This window comes from Oncorhynchus mykiss, chromosome 3 (assembly GCF_057628025.1).
Source record: "Oncorhynchus mykiss isolate SJ-2025 chromosome 3, ASM5762802v1, whole genome shotgun sequence".
Lineage (NCBI taxonomy): Eukaryota > Metazoa > Chordata > Actinopteri > Salmoniformes > Salmonidae > Oncorhynchus > Oncorhynchus mykiss.
In genome coordinates this window covers 61360481-61374916 of record NC_143024.1, presented here as the reverse complement: position 1 = coordinate 61374916, position 14436 = coordinate 61360481, and the positions used below count along the sequence as shown (strand labels likewise).

Genomic DNA, 14436 nt, shown 5'->3' with positions numbered 1-14436 from the left:
CCACCCTTTCACCAAGGCACCTGCTAGTTCCCGGACATTTCTGGGGGGGAATGGCCCTAGCCCTCACCCTCTGATCCAACAGGTCCCAGACGTGCTCAATGGGATTGAGATCCCGGCTCTTCGCTGGCCATGGCAGAACACTGACATTCTTGTCTTGCAGGAAATCACACACAGAATGAGCAGTATGGCTGGTGGCATTGTCATGCTGGCGGGTTATGTCAGGATGAGCCTGCAGGAAAGGTACCACATGAGGGAGGATGTCTTCCCTGTAACGCACAGCGTAGAGATTAGACGATAAACGCGAATCCGACCATCACCTCTGGTGAGACAAAACTGCGACTCGTAAGTGAAGAGCACTTTTTGCCAGTCCTGTCTGGTCCAGCGACGGTGGGTCTGTGCCCATAGGCGACATTGTTGTAACGCACATTGCTGAGATTGCCTGTAATGACAAGCTCAGTCCGATGATGCTGTGACACACCTCCCCAGACCATGACGGACCCTCCACCTCCAAATCGATCCTGCTCCAGAGTACAGGCCTCGGTGTAATGCTCATTCCTTCGACGATAAACGCAAATCCGACCATCACCTCTGGTGAGACAAAACCGCGACTCGTCAGTGAAGAGCACTTTTTGCCAGTCCTGTCTGGTCCAGCAACGGTGGGTTTGTGCCCATAGGCAACGTTGTTTCCGGTGATGTCTGGTGAGGACCTGCCTTACAACAGGCCTACAAGCCCTCAGTCCAGCCTCTCTCAGCCCATTTCGGACAGTCTGAGCACTGATGGAGGGATTGTGCATTCCTGGTTGAACTCGGGCAGTTGTTGTTGCCATCCTGTACCTGTCCCGCAGGTATGATGTTCAGCTGTACCGATCCTGTGCAGGTGTTGTTACACGTGGTTTGCCCCTGCAAGGACGATCAGCTGTCCATCCTGTCTCCCTGTAATGCTGTCTTAGGCATCTCACAGTATGGACATTGCAATTGGCCACATATGCAGTCCTCATGTCTCCTTGCAGCATGCCTAAGGCACGTTCATGCAGATGAGCAGGGGCCCTGGGCATCTTAGTTTTGGTGTTTTTCCAGAGTCCGTAGAAAGGCCTCTTTAGTGTCCTAAGTGTTCATAACAGTGACGTTAATTGCCTACCGTCTGTAAGCTGTTAGTGTCTTAACGATCGTTCCACAGGTGCATGTTCATTAATTGTTTATGGTTCATTGAACAAGCATGGAAACAGTGTTCAAAACCTTTACAATGAACACCTGTGAAGTTATTTGGATTTTTACGAATTATCTTTGAAAGACCGGATTCCTGAAAAAGGGACGTTTCTTTTTTTGATGAGTTTATTAGTTAGCCCAAATCCCATTAGCGGAGATTCAGCACTGTAATTACAATGAGCACTTTCAACTCTCACACGATTATATGTATAGTATCGTTTCATTTTTACACACACCAGTTACTGTAGAGTGATCAGGGTTGGAAAAACAACAATGGTCGAAGCTCTGTAGCATCTGTTGCAGGTAAAGCGGTCACAAAGGGCATGGCTGCTCAAGAAAACAGCATTTCAATATTTCATAACAACTGAACGATTACGTGGGAAGTTATGCACCTTTCAAAATGATTTTATTCTGTTTTAACCACAAGTCTCATTCAGTCACACCAGATAGATATCAAATTTTACTCGTATGAAAATGGGAGGCACTACACAACAAGACAACCATCAAACCGTGTGTGTGCAGAGATTTGACGCAATGTGATATGACAGGTCAACAGAGCTTCATTGATGGTCTGCCTGACACACCTACTACAGCATCAAAGGAAGTGTCCTACATCACCATGTCAGATTACCTAGCCGGCCCTACTGTATCACTTGACTGAGGTTGCCTGCCCCCTGTCCATTAGAAGTAGTAATGAGGCTAAATCAGATTGAGGAGATGTAGGACTACATGCTAAACCTATCCATCCCACAGTGTTACACTGGTGCAAACATCAGCAGGTCATTCAGAACTTGTTAAGAACTTGTTTTCACATTAAAGGCTCATTTGTTTGAATTATCTATAGCCAAATGTAAATCAAAAATAAAATGTTTCCTATTGGGTTAACATAGAAGGGTCACAGTCCCTGATGCCTTCACCCCCTCCCCCCAACAAAGCAGAGTCAACAGGATTGGTAGTCACCGTTCAAAGTAAAGGCAGTCTATGGAGATAATCCCTGTCAAGAAGTCCTTGAAGACAGTTGTACAACTAGGCAACAGCCAAAACAATGGCTTAAGTCAAACGCTTCACTCTTTAACTGATATTAATTACTTTTACCAGATAATGAAACCGTTTGTGATCGCGTCATAGCAGTGAGCTTAGGAGGTTGTGATAAGAAGCATTGTTAGAGGGGATTTCCTCGGAGTTAATGGAAGGATTTAAAAGCATACACAGGGATTCTTTGGTGTTTTGTTCTCTGAACTGGAGGACATGTTAGGACCAGATCAGGAAGTTACCTGGGATTTGAATCTGAAAGAAGAATCGTGAGTTACTGTGGTGGAGTGAATCCAATGCACAAACCCGGATTACACAAATAAAAGCTACTACTGTATCATATAGTGCCAAAATCTCTTCTATGCAATTAAACAAAGACCCAAGTATAAACACAGGCCCAAAACACCCCATATCTATATAATAATACACTCATAATAACAGGAGTGAAACTATTCCTCTGAGACTCATCCTAAACATCACTTATCCCATCATACAAACCGAGGCTTTGTCAACGCAATGACAGCGGTGTCTATTCTCTTTCTCTCTGTGTGTGACACACATACGCTCTGCTCCACCTCTCCAACCATTGTGGCTTTTCTCTATGTTACTAATTTTTACAAATGCATGTTTCAAATATACTAAAACACTTCTAAAATAACATTATCCATTTGTCAAAAACATACAGTAACATTTCTAAAATAATGCCGACATGCATTGAACATATCATACCAGTGATCATATGTATGGCATGGATCTACAGTAATACTGGATTTTAAAATCAAAGTCTAGAAATATGAAAATACAACAACTTGTCACATTACTAAATTCACAGCTCATGTTCTCGCTCCTCCTCTGCACATTTTGCACTCTGAGCATCATTACGCATGGATGTTGTATGTTGAATAATTCATCCCAGATGACAGAACATACATCACACAAACTGCTGCCTGCTCTCAAGACATTTCCTTAACTAGTCCATACCCTCCACTGTCTGGCAGACTACAGGCTGCTTGGAAAACTATTTGGGGAAGCAGCCTAAGGCTCTCAGCAAACAGAGACGTTTCATGCAAACTTTTCCAAAACATTCTAGTTATAGGTTATAACTATAGTTATAATTTAAGCACGCTTATCCTTGTGATGGGTTTCTGTAGAAGTCAAGAGACACATTATTCAAATTGTGCAATTTATTATAATGTATTAATTGTGTAGAAGTGTATCTCCTTTCTAAACTCCTTGTGATAGATTTCTGTAGAAGTCAAAAGACACATTCAAAATGTGTAATTTATGACAAATTATTCAATTGCCTAGAAGTTTATCCCATTTCTAAACTCCACATTAGCATCACACAGAAGGTTTGATAAAGCAACTCACCTACACGTGTTCCCAGTCTAGTTATCTTCATGAGATGATTCTACAGTCCCAGTAGTAGAATCCACCTACAGTCCCCCGTGTCAGAAACTGGTCTGAATTCCCTCACATCCCCCGGTTGTCAGTGTGGTCCAGTCCTGGTGCCCCAGCCTCCATCCCTCTCTCAGAGCAGAGTGAGTTGAACCCAGCCTGCCTGTGCCCAGTAGAGTCCCTGCCTCCCAGCCAGCTGATTTCCCCCCATGCAGCAGTTGCTAGGCGATCACTCCACCCCTCCAATCGGACGCTCTCTCCGTTGCAGCGGCACACAGCGACACTACACGCAGCGCAGACACAGTTGGAACTTGCTCATGTGGTCCCAAAAGGCAGGGACATAGGGGGGCTTTGCTCTATTAGTTAAACCATTAAGTCGTGTTTACACAGAACACAGATATGTATTTTAAGTGCTCCCCTGTCCCCACTCAGCATAGTTGTACAAAAGGGATGCCAACAATTTGTGTCATCTTCCATGCAGTTGCCTACCCTTCAGTGTTACACCTTCAACAGCACCCATGTCGCCATCTCCCAAGCAGGGCATTCATGAAATGAATTATTCAAAATGGCATGTTCATACCTACAGTTGGAAGGAAATTAATCTGACAGTCTTGTATTGTCCAGGCACACTGGGCCTACAGCAAGGTATTACGTGACATTACATCCAGAACAAAGCAGAAAGCCAACTGGAGTAATAGCTTTTTGGACTCAGCCATCGCTCTTGGCCTCCGATTCTCCGGGGGCGACAAGGAGCCATACAACAAAGGTCCTATTTGATGCCCTGAATACTTTCTCCTTTATTTAGTGAGTTCTGACCCTAAAAGGTTCCGTACATTCAGTACTCCGGCTTCTATTACTTAGCCTCTCTTCATCACATCAAGGACAGTGGGCAGATGGGATCTTTGACCTTCCAACTGGTTAGAGCCACACAGTCCTACAGCGTTTTAACTCTGGCCTTGTAGCTAAACAGAGAAGTAAGTGTTTTTGACAACATTGTTACATGGGTAAATCCATTTGAATTCAATCACTTTTTTGACACTGCATCCTTTTTCCCTTAAACAAAATGTTCCATACATGTTTGCCCATGGAAGAAGTGGTCAGAAAGTGACTTTATGTACCTGAATGCCAAAACATTCAAGAGATAAAAGGTGCTCAAAAAGGTGACCCTTTTTGCATACCCTACCATACCATTAGACATCCATGTCTTCCTCACTGGGAAAGAGAAATGGTTCCGTTTGATTATATTTAAAAGCTTACAAACAGGGTTGTCAAACTATTTTAGAATAATTCAGATTTTGTTTTCCCTTTTCTGCAGTTGCTTCATTCATTTAAATGTACCCATTGATTCATGAAGAACTTCACTTATAAATGCCTCATGAGCTTAGTTCAACTGTCGTACCCCATCAGAACCCAAAATATAAGCTCGTTTCGCTCCAACGTTTATAAACAAAGTACAGTGTAAACAAACTATTTTAGCTTAAAAAAAACATGCTTAAAAACACTCATTTTGATATCATGGATAGTCAGTCCATGTATCCATAGCTCTGTCCATGAATTTGAGAGTGGTTACATATCTCCAGCCCCATCGCTTCAGCTTTTTTTTTTACTGAAACAGGCATGGGGAGTACACATTGTTATTGTTTCAACTGCTGATTGCGACTTTAAAGTCAATTATCTAAAAACATGTGCATGCCGATTTTTGTTCCCGTTCGCATGTGTTCTAACTTAGACCGTATTTTACATTCACTTTTTTTTGTGTGTTCCGCCCACCAATCGGTTGAGACACAACATGTTTACAAGCTTTTAAAAATGACATCGACCTCAACCGTTTCTCTTTTCCAGTGATGAAGACATGGACGTTTCATGTTATGGTAGGGTATGCAAAACGGGTCACCTTTTGAGCACCTTGAATGTTTTGGCTTTCAGGTGTTTTCAGCACTTCTACAATGGGCAAATACGTATAGAAGGTTAGATTTAGCCAGGTTGTAAATATGTTAGTATTGGAGGGCTGACCACTGCAAAAAAATGTATCAAAGAATAAAAGTAATAATTGGACGACAATGGAGAAGGGCCAGCTTCACTCCGTGCCATAGAGGGAACTCCCCCCACTACTGCAGTGAGGTAGTAATAACGAATGTCAATGTATTGGTGTGACAGGGAGAACAGACCATAGCCCCAGGGTGTGAACAGTATTGCCAGTGTTGCATAACTGCTCAACTGCAGCCAAGTTAACCCTGAATGAGATAAAAGAGAGACAGTGAAATTGGAGAGAGGTGTCTGTGTGAAAGGGCCCCTCTGTCAGTTGGTTTGGAGTGAAACAGGGGGAGAGGCAAGGAGATGAGCAGGTGCAGATGGATGTGTGTTAGTGGAGAAGCTCTGGTAAATGTGGACACCTCATATCCAGCCTCTGGGTCTGTCACGGCTGCTTTGGGGAAACAGAAGAATCATGAAGTTATTGGAGAAAGATGACATATATAATCATAATTGTAAATCACATAACTTGTTTATGGTTTTCAATGGGACAAAATTCACACTTTGACCGGTGACCCCCAAGCCTGGCCTGTCTAAATTGTTTTAGTACACATTCAGTCAGCTTTAGACAAACGCTCTGGGAGGTTACAATAATGTGTTTGTAAAAGATTGGGAACATGGCATGACGGGGAACACAAAGCTCGATTTTGAACAGTTCTGTACAGACGTTGTTTGTGACAAAGTAATTTATTAGATAAGGTTGGGTTACTTCCACATTTTCAGAGAGAGTGCATGAAGTCCACAATGCAGTAAATAACGGACCACTGTGAATAAACAAAATGAGTAAATCTATGTCCTGCATTTCTATTCTCCTCATGTAATAACAGTGCATGGATTTTCAATTCACAAAGCCCCGACAACACCACTAAGTGCAAAAACAATTAAATGCAACCAAGAAAACAGAGAGAGCCAGATTTAGCAATTCTCCTCTCTACATATCATCCACTAGAGAGTGAGTGAGTGAGTGAGTGAGTGAGTGTGAGAGAGAGAGTGAGAGAGTGAGAGTGAGTGAGAGAGTGAGTGAGAGTGATGAATGTGCACATCTGATGGTGAATATACAGATTACGTAATCCCTTTGATGACTTATGGTTCCATCTAATTGAACAAAATCAGCCATGAAAAGCTGATTCTCTTCCAGGTTGAAAACCATTGTTCTAACATTTATGCAACAGCTGCGAGAACGGATAAGGAGATAAACAGAAGTGTTGTTGATACAATGATCTCAGTGCTCTTCACTTGTGTATATATTCACTGTTCTCTGGGAAGGACTTGGGTCTGCTGGCGTTTAGATGCCACACACACACACACACACTTGCCACTGGTCTTACACTGCCTATGTATGTGGATGACTCCACACTTTACAGGTCAGCACCCAAAGCCAGTGAGCTTAAAAGTGGTCGCCCACCACCCACCCACTGTCCTGCCTCCAACAGAGCCTACCCTCAACACTGCATGGGCTTGCCTGTCATGCACAAACGCTAACTAGGCAACGCCTTTGAACACTGTCGCTCCACTACAGCACAGATGTACAGCGTATAATATCGCAGAAAAGTGGGCTACGATAAAATCCTGGGTATGAAAGTGAATCCTAATGTGCACCACAAGCGAATGGAACAGAGACAGGGATCTGCTGGCTAGAGGCTACTGATCCAGACCCTGCTGTCGTGCAAGAAAGAAAAGCACAAATCACAATTGTGTTGTTTCATTCTCGATGACCGACGGAAGCAGAGAACAAAGTTTTGGGTAAATTGATGAGCAGGTCATTGGTGCCTCAGCAAGTGTTCCTGTGTGTGCAGAGCACAGCCCATGCCTGATCTGTTAAATAAACAAGCACATGCCTGCCTCTCCCAATAACATAAGCCAGACTCGGATGTGCAGAGCGGGAGCCATGCCTGATAGCAGTGACAGTTGACGTTGTTGTTGAAGGCGGGAGTCAGGGGAGTAGAGAAAACCAACATTTCATGTTCCAGCAAAAATGTCTGTGACTGCCACCACCTTCAGTGTCAAGCTGAGCGGGACACTATATCAAACCATAATCACAAATGGTTTGTGTCCCATTCGCCTCAGCATGAACGGATGCAGCGCTTTTGAAGAAGATTGATGGAGCAAGATGTTCAAATGGGGAGCAAAGGCCATCAGTAGAAATACTTGAATATAAAGTATTCGAAGCGAATATCCACGTACCGTCTGGACTTTTTTTGTGATGTTTTGAATTCAGAGACTGGATGAAGAGTGTGTTCTGAATACTTGGCAGCCATTAATAAATAATACCCGGCAGTTTATTCAGGCTGTGCTGTTCTCAGCCTGTAGCGGTGTTGAGGCCAAGGGTTTCTGCAGGGAGAGAGATCTCAGATGTGTGGGTGGAGTTGTGTGTGTGTGTGTTCATGCGTGTCAAAGGACCTCCCTTACCCTAAGCATCTTGTTCCTCGGGGGATGGACCTTGGGTTAGGACAACTCCGGTCAGCACCCTCCCTCCCTCCCTCCTCCTCCTCGAACTACTACTCTTTGTTTCTTCAGACAAATCATTAATTACAGCTAATACGCTGTTCAATCATGGCCCGAGGGAGACCATTTGCCTTTTAATGAGCTTTGTGTTTGACTCAATCACAAAAAAAACACACAATGTCAAGTCAGGTTGTCTATGCCGCTGGTAGTTAGTCTGCATTTATACAATCAATTACAGCACAGTACAAGAAATATATCTTAAAACAGGCAGGGCATTAACAACTAAGAAAATGAAGAAAAAGACCTGTGCTGCTAGTAACAGGATATCAGGAGTACTTTCTGAATTGCGGCAAGGCAGACAGAAATAAATGGCCACCCCTGGACCGTCTCAAACCAAGGCTCCACAGGAAAGCACAAGCAGGGCTGAATATTCCTATAACAAGATGTGTCTAGCACCTTGACACATAGGAGAGAGGAGATTCTCAAAAGAACTGAAAGGGATGAACTCAATCTGGTTTCAATCGATGTTCTGTGCACGTGAGCAAAATGCTGAGTGACAGCATACAGTATAGGACCCAAAGTCGTATAGGCCCACACCACAGACACGCTGACAGCATAATTCATTTAAAGCTTGCCAACGGGAAAGCTCACAGGATTCACTTTTGATTGCCGTTCACTCATTCCCAGCTTGTCTGACATCGCTAACTCAGCATGTCAAGCAACAAAGTCATGATGGAGTGATGTTTTGCTGAACCCAAGGTCTGTCATTGGCATTGGCTGGAGTGGCTGGAGCAAAGGAAATTGTTATCACTGAACACTATTTACAGCAATTAAAGACATGCTCCGGTACTTTGGTGACTAAGAAAGTATTTTCAAACCTCCAGCTTCAGACTGGATGTGTCAATGTGTAGTTCATACATTAATCTATTAGCAGAATTGCCGTCTTACCTCAAGTAGCCACAAAATAGTTTTCTTGAAGCTGTGCCACGCCATTTTCCATACATTTCCCGGAAAATTTAGGGAAAATGGCGTGGCACAGCTTCAAGTCGAGTTCTAGCCAATGAGCTTAAGCCCCTCGCATTTTAGTGACAGCTAGCAAGAAGCCTCCCAGCGTTATCCAATGAGGTTGCAGGGCCGGGCCCAACAGCTCAGTGGATGAGAGAGAGAGAAAGAAAGAGGGATGAGAGAGAGAGAGAGAGAGAGAGAGAGAGAGAGAGAGACGAGAGAGACGAGAGAGAGGGGGGAATGACGTGGTGCACATATCTGCACGTGACATTTTACGCAATTTTAGGGGACCACTTTTGGCTCATGAGTACTACTTTCATAATTACTGGCTCAAAGGTATACAAAAGTACCAGATAATCTCTTTAAGCACGGAGCTGTGAGCTGCTACCTCCAATGACTAGGCTGCTTTAGTAATAGGAAAAAGTCAATGAAAAACAAAACATTTACATCATAGCGGGGGACATCTCTAAACACTAAAGTATGTTCATAAAGAATGTCCGACATTGCTCGTCCTAATATTTATATATCTTAATGCCATTCTTTTACTTTTAGATGTGTGTATTGTTAGATACTACTGTACTGTTGGAGCTAGAAACAATTCGCTATACCTGCAATAAAGTCAGCTAAATATGTGTATGTGACCAATCAGATTTGATAACAGCCAAAATTGCTGTATGCCGAGACAAGCTGTTGTTCCACCATCACAAGCTCCCTTCCCATTTGAAAAGTTTGAACTCATCAAACAAGTAGATTCATCCGTAGAGATCATTGTAAAGCGGAAATAGTTTGAAACGAACAGCCCGGAAACATAACGACATAGTCATCCAAAGTCCTGAGCTGAAACCATCTTTTATATCAAACAGAAAGCTTTATCCACGGTCATTATATCACTCAGTACTCCTTTTATCCCTGCTCTAAAAAGCTAACTGCAACCGTGGGTATTAAATATTATCTGAAGACAGAACCAAAAACATGCCACATCAGTGAAGCATGAGCAAATGTACAATGATGATGTTCCTGCCTGGCAGTTAAAAGCCTTTTTTGGTAGGCTCACCTCAGACCAACCTTTCAGAAGAGCTTATTCTCTGGATAGAGATAGTAGTATTTCCATGTGGTTGTCCACAGCCTAAACACAGTAGGCTACATCCAGACAAGGCTCAGATTCCAGTTCAAGTGAGGAGGACCAGCGAGTGACATACAGTCCATAGTTTTAACACTAACAGCCCCCCTGCCTGCCCTCTGCTCTCAGAGGAAACCAGCTCTCTCACTCAGGAAGCTAGTGTAGTGGATCCACCAGGACAGACAGGGGCCTCTGGACAGTGTGGCACCTCCATCCCGGCCAACTCAGTCCTTAGTACCTTCCTGTACTGCTGGGGGGGGTTGGAGGGTGGGGGGGTGGGGGGGGTGCTCAGTGGAGCAGGAAGGGACACAGTGGCAAGGGACATAACTGTCTAACCTGCTGCGGAGACATTCAGATATCACTACTGCTCTTCAAAAAAATAATTTCCCATGGAATTATTATGCCCTGAGTACAAGGAACAATGTTTCACAGATATGGCAAAGAATCTTCGCAGGGGCACTATTTTTCCTAGACTAATTGGAGAGGAGAATGGCTCCAAATGTTGACTTAAATGATGAAGCGAGCGATCTAACCACAATTGTAAATGTATCCACACAACATGAAGAAGTGCACTGAATCTCTATAACACTGCACTTCCCCCTAGTGGTCAAAAGGTCTAATGAAACTTTAAACAGATGCTTCATTGAACTACCGCTAAAGAAATACTATCCCAATTAAAATAGATTTAAAAAAAAAAAGGCTATTTCTTGTGGTCTACTTTAAGAATTAATGTCCTGCTCACGTGATCTATACACAGTGTATAAACACAAGTAAAAACCAATGCCTCAGAGACACACCTCAAAGGGTAAACAACTTACCAACAATTCTGCATGCTCACTTTTGCAGAGATCAAAAGAAAATCCCAGAATATAGAACCCCCACAAAGCCTCATTATTTCCAGCGTGGGTATTATCAGTCCCCTGATACTTAACTACAGCTACTATCTAGGTAAGTCATACTGGATGGTGAATTGAAAGCGTGAATCCACAATAGTGAGGAGTACTGCAGAGGTGCTTACCTCCCACAGAGACTTGAACTCCCTCTGGTCAATGCGGAGGAGTTCACTGAATTCCCGGGTAACAATGGTGGCGTGCCGAGGGGTGTTATCCAGGATCGACTCCCCAAATTGCAAATCGTAACCGCATCCTACAAGAGACACCAAAAGCATCTCTTCTTGGATGGTTCCTTGTTGTTTTCAATAGGAGGAGACAGGGGGGAAGTAGGAAGGACTACGCTAATCAAATGTGTTTATTCCCTTTTAAAATGGGCCTCATTGAGAGGCACTCAAAGTGCTAGGTACGGGCAGTGATCAGATCACGCCCAACGGTGGGGCGCAATCTAGCAGCACTGAACACTTTCATTAGACAAAGGGCTTCTAAAATCACTCCAATCAACACAGGGCCAGGCAGACTTGGACATACAGGTCACTGGTAATGATAGGAAAAGACTCCTGGTGTTCCCAAGGTTAGCAATTTCAGATATAAATCATTGTGAAGTAGAGTGTCCTTTCTAGTTGACTCTTCAGATGAGCTCCAGGGTTAATGTGCATCTTGATCTCCTCATGCACATTCTACAGAGCAGTTCATCCTTTTTGACGTGAGAGGAGACTAATAAAACTAAAGGTAGGATTATTGGAAAGATTTTTACCCATCTCAGGCAATACATAAGGAATACCAATTATTATTTTTTTGCAGGAAAGTGGACACCTCTGATACGCCTATCTTATTTGGTATTTAACAATTGTATGACAAAAATATGAACATTAGCTATAGTACAATTTATTTTTGGAACCAACGAATCGATTGGATACAGGGGCGAGTGATTTAAATTGTAAAGAAAAGTAATTCACAGTAAGTCAGGGAAGTGGTTTTAATATGCCATTTCGTTTTGCAATCTTGTTCACTTGCAATCTTTTACGCCATCGACTGTTTATGGCATCTACTGAATAAATACTATTGCTTTTCATTAAAAGGGGTATAATTACAGGAATAGTCAACCGTTCTTACCTGATGATTTGCTGTCTCTGACACTTTGACATCAAGTGAGCCAAAGAGGACAGCATACCAGCTGGTACCAATATCTCCTTGACGACATACTAGAGAAGAAAAGACATGATGTGAGAACATATTTTTAGATATGCACAGAGTAAGAGTCTTGCTAACATACGGGTCTTTGAACATAATTGCAAGACTTACATGTGACGCCTCTCTCCACACAGGCATATCTGTTGTAGGAGGCTAGGGTGGAACCGCTCAAAGACCTTCACACATTTCAGCCTGGCCAGTATGATGTCCACATCTTCACCAGATCGCTCAGCAGGTCTGAACGGAGAGGAAATATCCTATCAGTCAGTTATTCAGCACAACGTTAGAGAATTAGGAAAATAACCCTGTATGACGTTGCGCATTGGCGAGCCCCTGTCACCTTAAACATTCCACTCCTTTCATATCCTCTCGTAGAGTGCAAAAAAAAAAAAGAGATTGCAAATGTCTGCTGATGTTTGTTCATGTTGCTAACGTTTTCAAGCATTTTCCTATATCTGTATCGCTAAATGTGATTTTACGCCCTGATATGTTCAAATGTATTATGTATTGGCCATTGATATTGAAACCAGTGAAAGGGATGCATTATTAAGTGAGAAATTCCTGTTAATTGATGAAATAGGCCTACCTGTTTAGGTGCATTTTGGAATATCCCAGATGGGTTTGGGCCTTTAACCTGTTCAGGGTCCTCATTTAAGGAGGGCTGGAGTGATATGTTGTCCCAGTGTTCTCTAAGCCTCGTCCGGGGTTTGGCCGGTGTAGGCCGTCATTGTAAATAAGAACGTGTTCTTATCTGACTTGCCTAGTTAAATAAAGTTTAGATAAAAATGTCAGTGTTCGTCAAAGTCTTGTAAATATTAATGGATCCAGCACACCTTCTGCACGTGCAAATCACTACAACTATTTTCCACGTGATTCTGTCTGACTCCTGATGCTTCACACCCACTGACAAGACCTCGTAGGGTCCACTATCTTACCGCCACTTTCCACAGTAAAAGCAGCAGAATATTTAATCGAGCTATAGCCTGGGGGTGAAGTGTGCAAAAAAACATTCTGACACACTATCAACTCTCTGACGTTGAGATAACTTCCCGGTACTGATAAAGTGTAACAAGATGCCTGAAGCAGATTCAGAAAGATACTTCCTAAATGTGAGGACACGGTTGCATATTCAGCTATTCCCATTTCCTGTCATTCCCTTCCGAAACAGCGCCAAATTGTATCACGTGAGTTAAAACTTTTCATCATGACATATTATGGCTGCTTATTCTGTACCCTACTAGCCAACCATGGTATCACATAATACATATTTGAGAGACTATCTGTCTTGGTATTTGGTATTGGCATTTTTCTTCCTGTTACGTTAATGGAAGAGTGGAACAATGAAAATATGAAATGCTATATTTAGCCATTCACATTGTATTTGCGCTTACATTTGGTGGGTAAAGTGACAGAGGAATTTACAATTATACAACCAAAATCTAGTCAAAAAGTCTGTGCTGTAAATGTCAAATATCTACATCATAAGGTGAGCCATGTTTGCCTGCAGGTGGCGATAAGCCACACCAAAAGCAACTCCTTTATTTTAAGCTGCACTGCCTAAAGTGCCTAGTATGCTCTACAGTGACAAAGGGACATTTACTGTGTAAACACATCTGGCAAGCGAGTCACACGGTCGTGTGGCTAATGCACTCTCTCACATGGAGGTGAAAGTCCTGAATGGAGAGACCACTGAGGAGGTTTCCCTGGCGCGCTGGGGCCTCTCTCCTTCCGGTCTCCTGCAGCCTTATCCACAGCTCAGTAATCAGAGCAGCCGCCAGAGGGCCTGGAAAACCATGCCTGCCCCCTCTGTGTTAGAAATAACCTTTCAGACACAGGTAGCTTTGCATCCTGTTACCTTGGGCAAAGCTAGAATGGCAAGTTTAAAGCTCTAGAGCAAATCAACAGTGAAACACCACGTCCTCCCACCTGTATCACCTAATAGCTGATGCAATACATATATTTTCTATTTTCCTGACAGCTTCCTCACCTTTACAATGCTGTTCCATCACATAGTCCAGGAGGTATTCCCTTACATTTACAAATCTCACTTGATTATAAGAATCAAATGAGTAATGTATTTCTGACCAAAGGTTATAACCTGTATGAAGAGTAGTG

The 14436-nt window shown here is 43.0% G+C and overlaps 1 protein-coding gene across 12 annotated transcripts in view; it reads right to left on the bottom strand.

The window, feature by feature from the left end:
- Positions 1–13448, bottom strand: part of LOC110520113 (rap guanine nucleotide exchange factor 4) — a 48526-nt gene extending 35078 nt beyond the window's left edge. For 2 of the 12 annotated variants that reach the window (XM_090229769.1, XM_090229771.1), the window contains exons 1-3: positions 12908–13448; positions 12433–12558; positions 12244–12332 (exon numbers count right to left, since the gene is read on the bottom strand). The gene's annotated coding sequence lies outside the window, so the exon portion shown is untranslated. Of the gene's footprint in view, positions 1–3609; positions 3919–10171; positions 10474–12243; positions 12351–12432; positions 12559–12907 lie in introns of those variants that run through there. The other 10 variants (XM_090229767.1, XM_090229768.1, XM_090229772.1 and 7 more) reach the window with 10 other exon arrangements.
- Between the last annotated feature and the right edge of the window lie 988 nt (positions 13449–14436).